Genomic DNA, 11,565 nt, shown 5'->3' on the forward strand with positions numbered 1-11,565 from the left:
TCTCCTGGAGACTGGCAACCTTATTTGCAATCCTAGGCACCATGAACATGTATGAACCCAGCACTGCCAGGATGAATTTCTCAAGGATGTGGCTATCCTTCTTTTATCATAACCATCAGGACCACAGTGTGCATGCACCAGCTTTGGTGAACATGGAGATGTTGAGAAATAGCAGAACAGAAAATAGACCAACATGAAGGAACCAAGGGTCATCTGGTATTTTACTTAGTTTCCTTACACTCTGAATTTGAAATAGTATGCTCACTCATTTGAAATAGTATGCTATAGGTCCAATTTCATTATCATTACAGGGCCGTACACTTAATCTTCCTAAGTCTTGAGAGCAGAATTTGTTGTGGCTGATTTCCCAATGAAGACAGGCAGCACATGCATTTGGCTTCCGGTTGGGAGTGTAATCAGCAGAAAACTCAGACTTCCCGCTGGAGGGGCTTGTCTACTCAGGGTGGGTTTGTTTTGGTTTCTTTCCTCTGGTGTCAAAAATGTTAATATTTCAGGGTGGTTGTGGGCCAAAACCCAACAAGCAAAGTAACTACGAAGTCATAATCGATTGCTTAGATAGGCCCCTACTGAGTGATTAATTACTTTCATCATAACCCGATTCCAAGGTCACCATTCAGGTGGCCTACGAACCTTTGAAAACCTTGCTGGGAACACATGCACACAAAACATTTGCAGTGATGCCTTGTCTGTTAAGAGGGGAACATTCTGGCATATTTTATTTCGTACAGCGTGAAGCAGGTTCCTAAACAAATAGCTGGAATGAGCATTATCCATCCCTCCTTCCTGGCAACTTGTTTCAATGACCCCTACTTTGCTTTTCTGGGAAGTCTGCCAGAGACCTCTGAAAGGATCAAGAGTGCTGATGGCCGCATCTAGGGAAATTGTTGCACGCATTAACTAGAGGCCTGTTAAAAGAATCAAGTGGAGAAGGCACACATGGGACGTCTCTCCAGCCAAGAGCAGGCTAGTGAAATGGGGGCATGCAGAAGCAAGGAATCTGGCTGGTATTGATGAAGGAAGAAGGAATATTAAGAGGCCATCTGTCCAGCCAGCATGGTATCAGATTAGATGAAGCACAAACAAAAGAGGGGAAGAAACCTAACCCTACAAACCTAGAATTAAGTACCTACCGTAAAAGATCAGGAAATTGTTTAAGAGGCCACTAAATATCAAAAACATATATGAGTTTATTGCAAATTAAAATCATCTACATTTGTAAAACGCCCATAATAGCTTACCTTATATGAATAATATCACAATTACAATACCTAGAGTGGTCCATTTGGACACTTTTTTGACCCTTAAAACCAGATGCATTTCAGCCAACTGGCCTTCCTCAGTGGTCTAAAGTAATATAGTACTTCAGTGTTTAGCTTCCAGACTACAAATTGCAATTATAAAGTGTTTTTTATGACTGAGACCAACTGTTGAAGAGTTTTTAAAGTGGCACCCAGGTCTTCCAGACAAAGTCATGTCCTTTTAAAGAGTATAATACAATGTGCCAAATCATGCCCAATTCTGCTAGGGTGAAATCTTATAATGCCTCAGTCATAGGAAATTTTTCTAGTCTGGAGCAAATGAAGGCCGAATTCCCACTGAAAATTTAATCTAGATACAACCAAGTTTCAAAAGAATCGGCACCTTTTCATCCAGGTTCCAACATCCTCACTGCAGCATGTTTCTAGTGAAGACATCTAGGCCTGCCCCTTGAGGGGCGGGGGGGGTGCCTTCTGTCAGGGGTGCAATTGTTAAGCTAGCAGACCAAAATTTCAGAGTATCTTTAGGAGACCCTCCTGATGATACCACCCAGGTTTGGTGAAGTTTGGTTAATGGGGGCCAAGGTTATGGACCCTCAAATATGTAGCCTCCATCTCCTATTAGCTCCCATTGAAGTGTTTTCCCCCCAAAAAAATATGCATATACAAGCAGGTCCAGGAAAATCCCGTGATTGGGGGGGAGGGAGGAGCGCCAGAAACGGAACTGATCTGTGTTCCATGGTTCGGCTGTGAGGAGATCTTGAGGGAACCTGGATTTTTTGGGTGACTATCCCAGGATTAATTGCCAGTGAGGAAATCACCAAATTCTGTGTATTGTAATTGTGACACTTTTCTGGCTCAAGGTCATTCAATGACCTTCATGGCTGAGTAGGGACATCCTGCCAGAGAGAAGACCTTTCTCAAGGTAATTACCTGGGGGAAGGGGAAAGAGATGACTCTCATGGCTGATTCTACTTTTGCTTCCTGACTTTAGCCTTTCTAAGGGAATTCTTGGTGTGTACAAAGGTGCTCGATAAACATATGGAGATGCCTCATTCTGAGACAGTACATGCTGACACCAAAGAACAGGGGATTACAGACCCAAAGTTAACAAATACCATGAATTCTTTAATCAGGCTACTGTCTTAAATATAGCAGTTCCATAATCCTTTTACAAAAAGTACTTTAATATTATATGAAATTCCACTGTCCCTTTAAATCTCCAACAATGTACAGCATACAGTGTAAAATACGTAGCAATCTCTACAGATTAATGCAATCCTCTGTAGCAGTGTCTAATAAACATATGCAAAATCCTTAATGAGTCCAGATGTAAATGCCCATTTCATGCGTCTTACAAACTGTACCTCCTCATAACCATTGATTGCTTGTTCTTATTTTTAATGACAACTTTATTTCAGGGAGATCCTTCAGCATTCCTAAATGATAACATCACACATAACATTTAGTCAGGCAAACACATTCCTAAGTGCTTTAGCAAATGTGGCAGAACTCAGTCCAGGATCTTCTAACATGACATACCACTAAGTCCAATCGTGGTCCATCTGGGTGAGCATCTCAGTATCTCCATCTTGATCGAGTGGTGGTAACACAAGAGACTGATCAAGACATTGGTTCATTTAGCTCATTTTTGTCTACTCTAACTAGTAGCAGCTCTCCAAGACCTCAAGCAATGAAAGACCCTTTCACCCCCTGATCTATTCACTCAGAATGCCCAGGAATGAAACCTGGGTCTTTGCTTTCACAACTTGTGCTTTCCATCTGAGCCCTGGCCCCTCCCACAGAGGATCCTGTTTTGCTACAGGAACAATCACACACTTATTTTGTTACGGATCTGCAATGATTTCAATGTTCTGTCTTAGCAGGATGACAAAAAGATGGCGCAGCTGCTCAGTGAACCCTGGCACCACTCATTCGTCTTGCACAGGACAGGATTATTCATAACTCAGCAATGATATAAACGTAACGTCTTGCTAAAAATATTGGTCTTACTAAAATATTGATCTTAATAAGTAGGGGTCGATCATTCACTGGGGAAAAATTTGATCTCCATAAAATGATGAATGCTTATATCATTGCCCCAGTTATTTTAACTTAAGTTTCCATCATTAGTTAATGGCTTAGAAGGGCTTCCACCAAGAAAGATAAGGCATTAGGATTGGAAGATCTCAGTGAAAGATCCTCTCGCGGGACAAATGGATGTGCCTTAAGCACATGTGGTGTAATTGATGTGGTGTAATTGATGGGGAGGCATTGATTAGAGTGGGCACTTGCAAGACACCACAGCAACTGCAGAAGGGCCGTGGGTAGAACAAGGGTTAATGAGCAGGCAGATAATGATCAGGGTGTAATTGGTCAGTTTCCTCCCCTCAAGTTGCAACAGTGAGAGAGACATTGCAGTAGGGCTGCCATGGAATTTCACAGCCCCACTTCCAGCTCAAAAATCTTGCCTTTGTGTATTCGCAGGGAATGCCAAATTTTACTGTTGTAATTTATAATCTAATTATTTTCATTGACTGCACAGAAAAGACCCACAAAAATGACAGTTGTGTGGTGCAAAACAAAACAAAAACAATTGGGACCATAGACAACAAAAAGGTGAAATGAAAAGGCTGACAGAGTCAATATATAAGCAATATATAAAAAGTACACCCCCCTACTTTGCAGGATCAGGGGAAGACTGAAGGAACTTGACCTGCATTTTCCCTCGAGATATTTTTTTAATATTTCTGCCTGAGAAATGAATCTATATTTGCATAACATTGATTGCTCACCCAGTACAGTAGAAAGAGCAAGAGTCCAGCAATGCCTTAAAGACTAACAAAATTTCTGTCAGGATATGAGCTTTTGTGAGTCACAGCTCATTTCTTCAGTTGGTGAGGCTCATGAGAAAGGCATTGCCACCAGTTTTTCCATTTTGTAGCTGTTTTACAACTACAAAATGCATCGTTCGTCAATGTTGAGGGGATCTGGTTTTATTGAGACCTGGAATGATCCTGCGATTCCTAGCAAACCCAGGGTCATTTGCATTTGCTAATCAAGAATGCAGAGATCAGGCTGCACTGGAAAAAGAAAACACAAAGTGATGTGGCTCTTCCATGCATCAGGCTTCCTGCTGGTCATGTCTGGAAAAATGACTGACCATGGGCCTTTCCCCACTTACCTTAAGCCCCGCGCTACTCTCCTCAAGTAGCACGGGGTCCCCCGGCACTCCCCACGACAGGGGCGGTGACAGTGCAGCCGCCCCGACGCTGCCGCTGTCGCGCCCCCTTAGCGCGCTGCATCCCTGGCGCTCTTGAAAACGGCGCCTTTTGATGACCCCGCGCAGAGCACGGGGTTGTGGGGATGCCTGGGCGCGTGGCATAGGGGGGATCGTGGAGAGTGGGGAAACAAAAACTATGGTTGCTGCAGTTGGAGTTCCAGGTTCCAGGCAGCTCCTGTTTATCCTGGAGCTCAGTGCCCTCAGGGCTAGGAGCGCCCACCATTTGAGAGGTGACGAACTCAGGTATGTAAACCCAGTCCTGGAAAATTTCAAATACACAAGAGCAAAACATTTTAGGGAATGAAGTGGAATCTTCTACAGCATAGCCTGTATGGCTTACCTTCGAAATTTATTTGCATTTAATAGAAGCATAATGCTCACATTCTGCATTTTTACAGTGGCATCAAAATATTATACCGCGGGAACTGCAATTAAACTCACCCGATTCTCTTGGCATAATTTTCCTTTGCATTAATTTTTAGCAAACCAAGTTATGGGTGTAATATTCCTCTTGGTACTGGTTTTCATAAAAGGAATGATGCCTCTGAATAGCAATAAAAATATTTCTACTAAACAGTGCTGCACTTTCTTTAAAAAGGTGGTGGAGGGGGGAAACACATTAAGTTGTTGGAGGCTTTAATTTCAGTGGGGAAGGAAAGAGAAAGAGGTGTTTGTCCCTTTAAATTACAGTTTGCAAGTTACCTAGCCCCCTCACTTAATCTCTCTAAATAGGTAATTTACTGCCTTTCCGAAAAGCACCCATGTGCAAGGAAATGTTAGTGCACTCCAGGGATGGATTCAAGATTGATTGAAGTCTAACTCTGCACTGTGTTAAGCTCTGTTTTACATAAACCTAAATCTACAGTAATTTCAAGGCAAATGGAAAACTGACATTATCTTTGTATCGTTTCAGTCCTGATCTACATACAGAGCCAACAAATTGGAACAGTCAAGACTAGAATGGACTGTATTCCTTCTGATGGTAGATTTGGGAGAATGCTTTTTTGATTGGGGGGGGGGGGGCAGGGAGGAGCCCTGCAAGGAAGAGCATGCTGGACTAGAACCTAGGAGCTATTTGCTTGTACATGCTAGTGTTCTGCTTGCAGGGAGTTTTTTATATATATAGTAGCATTTTTTTTAAAAAAAGGCACACTCCTCACATATAATCACAAGGAATTTGGAATGTTTTACCACAACCTGTATTGATCAGGCTTCAATTTTACTTTGTCTCCTTTAGACTGACTTTGGGTTGGTTTTTTTGTTTGTTTCAGGTTGAATTATAGGAAGCTGAATTAGCTCTCAGAGAAAGACACTGGATGGAAGAGGGCAGAATACCCATGGTGAAGCATTGCTTAAATGATATGAAAAATCTACATTTAGCCTACACAAATAGTCAAGCACACGTAAAGATGTCCATAGATACTACAGTTGTAGTTGTGGAGCTGCCAGTGGAATGTGCCTTCTTATAACAATGCCTTGCATGTAGATTAGCAGATGTCAGAAAGAATGGTTCTGGTCTAGTCTTTTCTGTGACTTTCTGTTTGCTAGCCTTCAACCCCCAAGCATTCAAATATGCAATCTACTGGTTCTATTTATTTATTTTACATATTTATATACACACCATTCTCCTGAGCATTTCAGGACCCAAGGTGGGTATAAATACATATATGATCCCCCACTTTCTGTACTGATGGCTGTATTTCCAGAGGTTAGCTGTGCTATTGTTATTTACCTGTGTGTTCATTCTTTGCCCTATATTCTTAATAATGTTGATTGCTGGCCTGTGAATAGGTCTAAGATGCGGGTAGGTCTAATACCAATCACTTGTGTAAAAGTGCTAACGATGCCCCAAAGCAGGCAAAAAGTAGAGGTATTTGACTTGAAAAGATACCATTGCCCAGCCCCCTCCCTCCCCAGACCCATAGTTTCCCTAAAGTCAGCCCTCATCCCAATAGGTTTTCCATGGACACCTCTCCTGTTCAGCTTGGCAAAGTGATCCAGGAAGAGGAGCCAGATACACAGAGTAACTCACAAATACACAGAGCATTATAGACAATTAGCGATGGCGAACTAGCAAACTCGAACCTGAGTTAAAAAATACATTGTCAGTTTACAGACCAAACATGATGATCATGAAACTCAGAGTCATAGGAAAAGCAAACCAGTTTCACGGCCAAGGGAATGTCAGATAGGAAAGAGGAAAAGGGGATTTTTATTATTGAAATAATTAAAAACTAACTTTTAAAGTCTATTGGTTGCCTTAATTCAAACAGCATGAACAAAATGGAGTCAATTTGTGGTCAATTGCCAGGCTCAGGTGGCCCCTAATTCTTCCCTTCACACTGCATATTTACACCAAGTCATTAACAAATTCCCATCTGTTGTCAGATTACAGTGTAGGCCACTTAACAAACTATAGTCTGTTTCTTTCAAGAGCCAATGAAGTGTAGTGGATAAGAGCGGTGGACTCTAATATGGAGAACCCGGTTTGATTCCCCACTCTTCCACATGAGTGGCAGACCCCAATCTGGTAAGCCAGGTTTGTTTCCTCATTACTACACACGAAGCCTGCTGGGTGACCTTGGGCTAGCCACAGTTCTCTCAGAACTCTCTCAGCCCCACCTATCTCACAAGGAGTCTTTTTTTAGGGAGGGGAAGGAGTTTGTAAGCTGTTTTGGGACTCCTTACACTTGAAAAAAGCAGGGTATCAATCCAAAACTCTTCTTTGCAATAACTGGGATCCTTAAAAAAAATTAAACCCTGTTTAATAATTTGGTCTCTTGAAAATGAAAGACTCTCAGGACAACATTTGCATTTTCACTATCACAACCCATGGCTTGAATCCACTGAAAGAAGGGGGTAATGCTCACAATTCCTATCTATCACTATAGACCTCCAGTTTACCCCTTGTGCTGTTCATAATGGTCTTCTGTCCCTCAGGAGCAACATTTGGGGGAGCACTGTGGTTCATGTTGCGTGTGTGGGTGGGAGGAATTCCCATTCTACTGATGGAAAGGTCCTCATCTAGTAGAGATTGATCATGGAATCAGAATAATCAGAGATATGAGCATTGGGAACAAATTTGTTTGCTTACCGTACCTGAATGGACCCTGATGGACAAGGGGTGGGAGGATCAGCAAAACATTAAGCACTCTCTGGTACCCTTAATTTGAACAGAAGACAATTTAGACATGTCTAATAAAGTCTCAATGAAATAATGAGATTTAAGTGTGTTTAACTGGGGCTGTCTCTGGCCAAAGGGCAGCAAAATTTTAATCTAGAAATAATCTTTCATGCTCAATTTGATTAATCCCATTACCTATTTCTTTGGAAAGACAACCTCGGCTTTAATTTACTGTTGTAGGTGGCTGTTTTGTTTTAAATCATTTTAAATCATTCTATGTACAAGTGTAATTGTAATGAAATAATAATAAATCAAGACATTACACGTACCATTGTGGTGTAGAATCAGAATCTGGGAGCTCATCTAAAATTCAGCACCTCAGAGAGTTAATTAAGGCTTAAATTAATTGGTAAAGATCTTATCATTGGATGGGAAACACAACTGATGATCTTGTTTATGCTTAAGCAGAGTAACTGAGGGCCATACAAGACTTCTAGGTGCATTATCGATTGATTAATAATTTCTTTAATTAATTTTGATTGACTTTCAATGTGTCTTGCCGTTAAGCTTTTAACTCTCTGATTCCTTTCCACTCAGGGTAACGAGGAAAGATTGAAATCTGCTGACATTGTAAAGCTTCACTCATGGGTTTCATTGTCTTAATAGTTTTATGCCAGGTGACTCAACCCATTCCTGTATCTTCTTGCTGATAATTGGATATTGTTTTGAATACCTCTAATCTCTGCTGCCTAAACCTAAGAACAGGATTCAAACTTTTATGGAGGATAGGCCCATCAGCAGCTATTAGCTACGGTGGCAACAATGGATCTTCCATGTTCAGCAACAGTACACTCCTAAATATTAGATGCTGAATAGCAGGCCTTTATGCCCTGTTTGCAGGCCTTTCAGGGGTATCTGGTTGGCCACTGTAGGAAACTGAATACAGGGCTAGATGGACCATCGCTTTGATCAAGCAGGGCTCTGACCAGTTTGATACATTTCCTAACGGTAATGGGCACTCCCACCCATGCAACTGTGTACATATTATTTGATATGTTCAGCACAGCAACACTTTTGTCCTTATGACCAGCACAGGATAACTCTTGCAAGTGCCTCTGACTTACGGTTGTATAGTTTCACGACGGATACTATAAATGACTATCATGAAGAGTAATATAAAACAACATTTAGTTGGCTGTTAAATCAACACTAAGAAAAAAGGAAATGCCACAGCATCTTTCTGGTTTCTTTTTCTTTTGCCTTCACATTAAATCCACTGAGTGAGCAGTCAGGGAATACAAATGACGACACATAATATGTATGAAGCACAGAGGAAATGCATTTATTGGATAGCATCCAAAGCACATGAATTCATACTACTTCTACCTAATAGAGCTGATGCTTTTCTTAAAGCCATGGAGATGGGGAGACAGTTGGGGAGGTTCAAGTAATAAGGGTCACTGCAACTGAAACATATACTCTGAAAACACCCTCGTCCCACTGAAACAGTCAATGGAACTAATAGTAAGGTGGTGAAGACACTTGAGATGGTCAGGAAAGTGGAATTCTTTTCAGATTGATTCAGATTCAGCTCAGCATTTTGATCCTTTCCTGGCCAGCATTTGGAAAGATCTTGTCTGTTTTCAAGGCTTGTAATGTGAGCACATGCACACCAATAGTGCCATGTTTGTTCATTATCAAAATGCCACCAGGAGTCACAATATGATTATACCTTTCTTACATCCATTCCATAACACTAGTCATGGTGGAGGGCCACTTGGGAATTCAACCATCTCCCCAAAGCACATATCCTTAGATCCGGCAGGAGTCATGGCTCTATGGCAAAGCATTTTGTCTGTATGCAGAAGGTTCCAGTCTCAATCCCTGGCATCTGCAATTAAAATGTTGAGGTAGTAGGAGACAGCCAGTGCAGTGTAGTGGTTAAGGATAGTGGACTGTACTCTGGAGAACCTGGTTCGATTCCCCACTCTTCCACATGAAACCTGCTGGGTGATCTTGAGCCAGTCACAGTGCTCTCAGAATATTCTCAGCCCACGCAGAGGCAGTAATGTAAAACCACCTCCAAGCACTTTCCACTACCAACACAGTGGGAGACATGCAAGTCCTTCTACCTGCAAGTGCTTCTAAAGAGCTGCTGTCATAATTGACAACAGTGACCTTGACAGGCTAATAGCTTAATTCAGTATAAGGCAGCACCTGTGTTCCTAAGCATCACCTATGAAAGATTAAGTCAAATAGAGAAAGTATTCACTTGAGATGAAACCATATTTCAAAAAGTGCCTGGTTCCATTCAAACACATTTACATTTCAGTTTTGAACATCGACTGTACATGCACAGAATCTTGTTAAACATCACAAGTCAAAGAACTGTTGGAGGAAACAATGTTTGATTTGCAACATACACGAGAATTAGGAACAGAAGAAATCTATACACTAAGCATGTTGGGCAAAGTCCCTCCTGACAACCTGTGGGAGTTTCTCAAAGGTGGGGTTGAGGGTGGCAAGCTGTGCATCCAGCGCAATGATGTCAACTTGTGGGTTGACATGGAAGCACCGACATTGTAGACTCTCCAGCATTCTCCCTCCAAAACTCGATGGTTAGAGAGCCCACGAGCACAGCACTGGTGCTTCTGCATCAACCCAGAAGTGACATAATCGTGCTGCATCCGCAGATGACCTTCCCTGCTTACACCCATTGACCAGCTGAGGGGCAGTTGATTGCCTGTCATTATCAGGCAACTGGAAGGCCTATGGGAATAGGATAAACTAACAGCAACCCCCATTTATATCCTTATGCCTGTTCTTATTTTCACATATCCAATTCCATAACAATTTAATAGACAAATGAAATAGACAAATGAGAAATCTGTTGAGATCACCAAGAGTAATGTACAATAGCAGTCTACATGCCTGAAGGATCTTTTTTAGTGTTTGATGGACCTATAAGATCTATCTACTTCTATCCCCTGCCTTTAAAAAAAACACCTTGGAACACTCCAAACACACTTCCACTTTTCTATGGCAGAAATAGAGAACTTCTCCAGCCTTTGAATGTGGAGAAGCCAGCTTTTGGTCTTGTACAGAGTGTTCTTTAAGCTTCTACACTTACAAGGGCTCACCCATTCTCAGCTTAGGCTCTAAATATTTAAGCAAAACACAAAGATTGCACTTACTGGTTCTTTTTAGAAGACCTATTTGCCTTATTATAATCTTCATCTATAGAGGAAAAAGCTCAGACCTGGATGACCCAGGCTAGCCTGCTCTCATCAGATCTCAGAAACTAATCAGGTTCTGCCTTGGTTAACACTTGGATGGGAGACCACCAAAGAATACTAGGGTCATTATGCAGAGGAAGGCAATGACAAACCACCTTCACTACACAGTAAAACATTCTGAGGGAATTATAGCCTGGTTTGGGGGCATATTGGATGCAAAGGAAGTTCCCCATGCACATATCAGCAAACAAATAAGTTTAAACAAATGAATCCAAGTGAAAGAGAAGGAAAAGATAAGACCTTGGTCAGATCCAAAATAGAGTCCAGAGCATCCTGTCCAACCCTAAAATGGAAGCTATAAAAAGTGTTAAGATTCCGTTCTATTTGGTTACACTTTGTTCTGCGTTTCCCCTTCCTACTGTTACTTCACTATGAATATTGCCAAATTCCTTCTTTAACAATTTCATCAAAATCCTTCTCAATTTCTGGCTCAGTAAAGCAAGAACCTGTTTCTAGGTATCCATCATTCCAGAGATGACTGTGAGGTGTTCTACCAGTGGCCTACAGCTGAACTGAGCAAAAGAATCTGTGTAGGCACTTTTCATACAAAGTCTTCCAGAACAAACCCAAACTGCTTAATTTTGT

This window comes from Sphaerodactylus townsendi, linkage group LG13 (assembly GCF_021028975.2).
Source record: "Sphaerodactylus townsendi isolate TG3544 linkage group LG13, MPM_Stown_v2.3, whole genome shotgun sequence".
Lineage (NCBI taxonomy): Eukaryota > Metazoa > Chordata > Lepidosauria > Squamata > Sphaerodactylidae > Sphaerodactylus > Sphaerodactylus townsendi.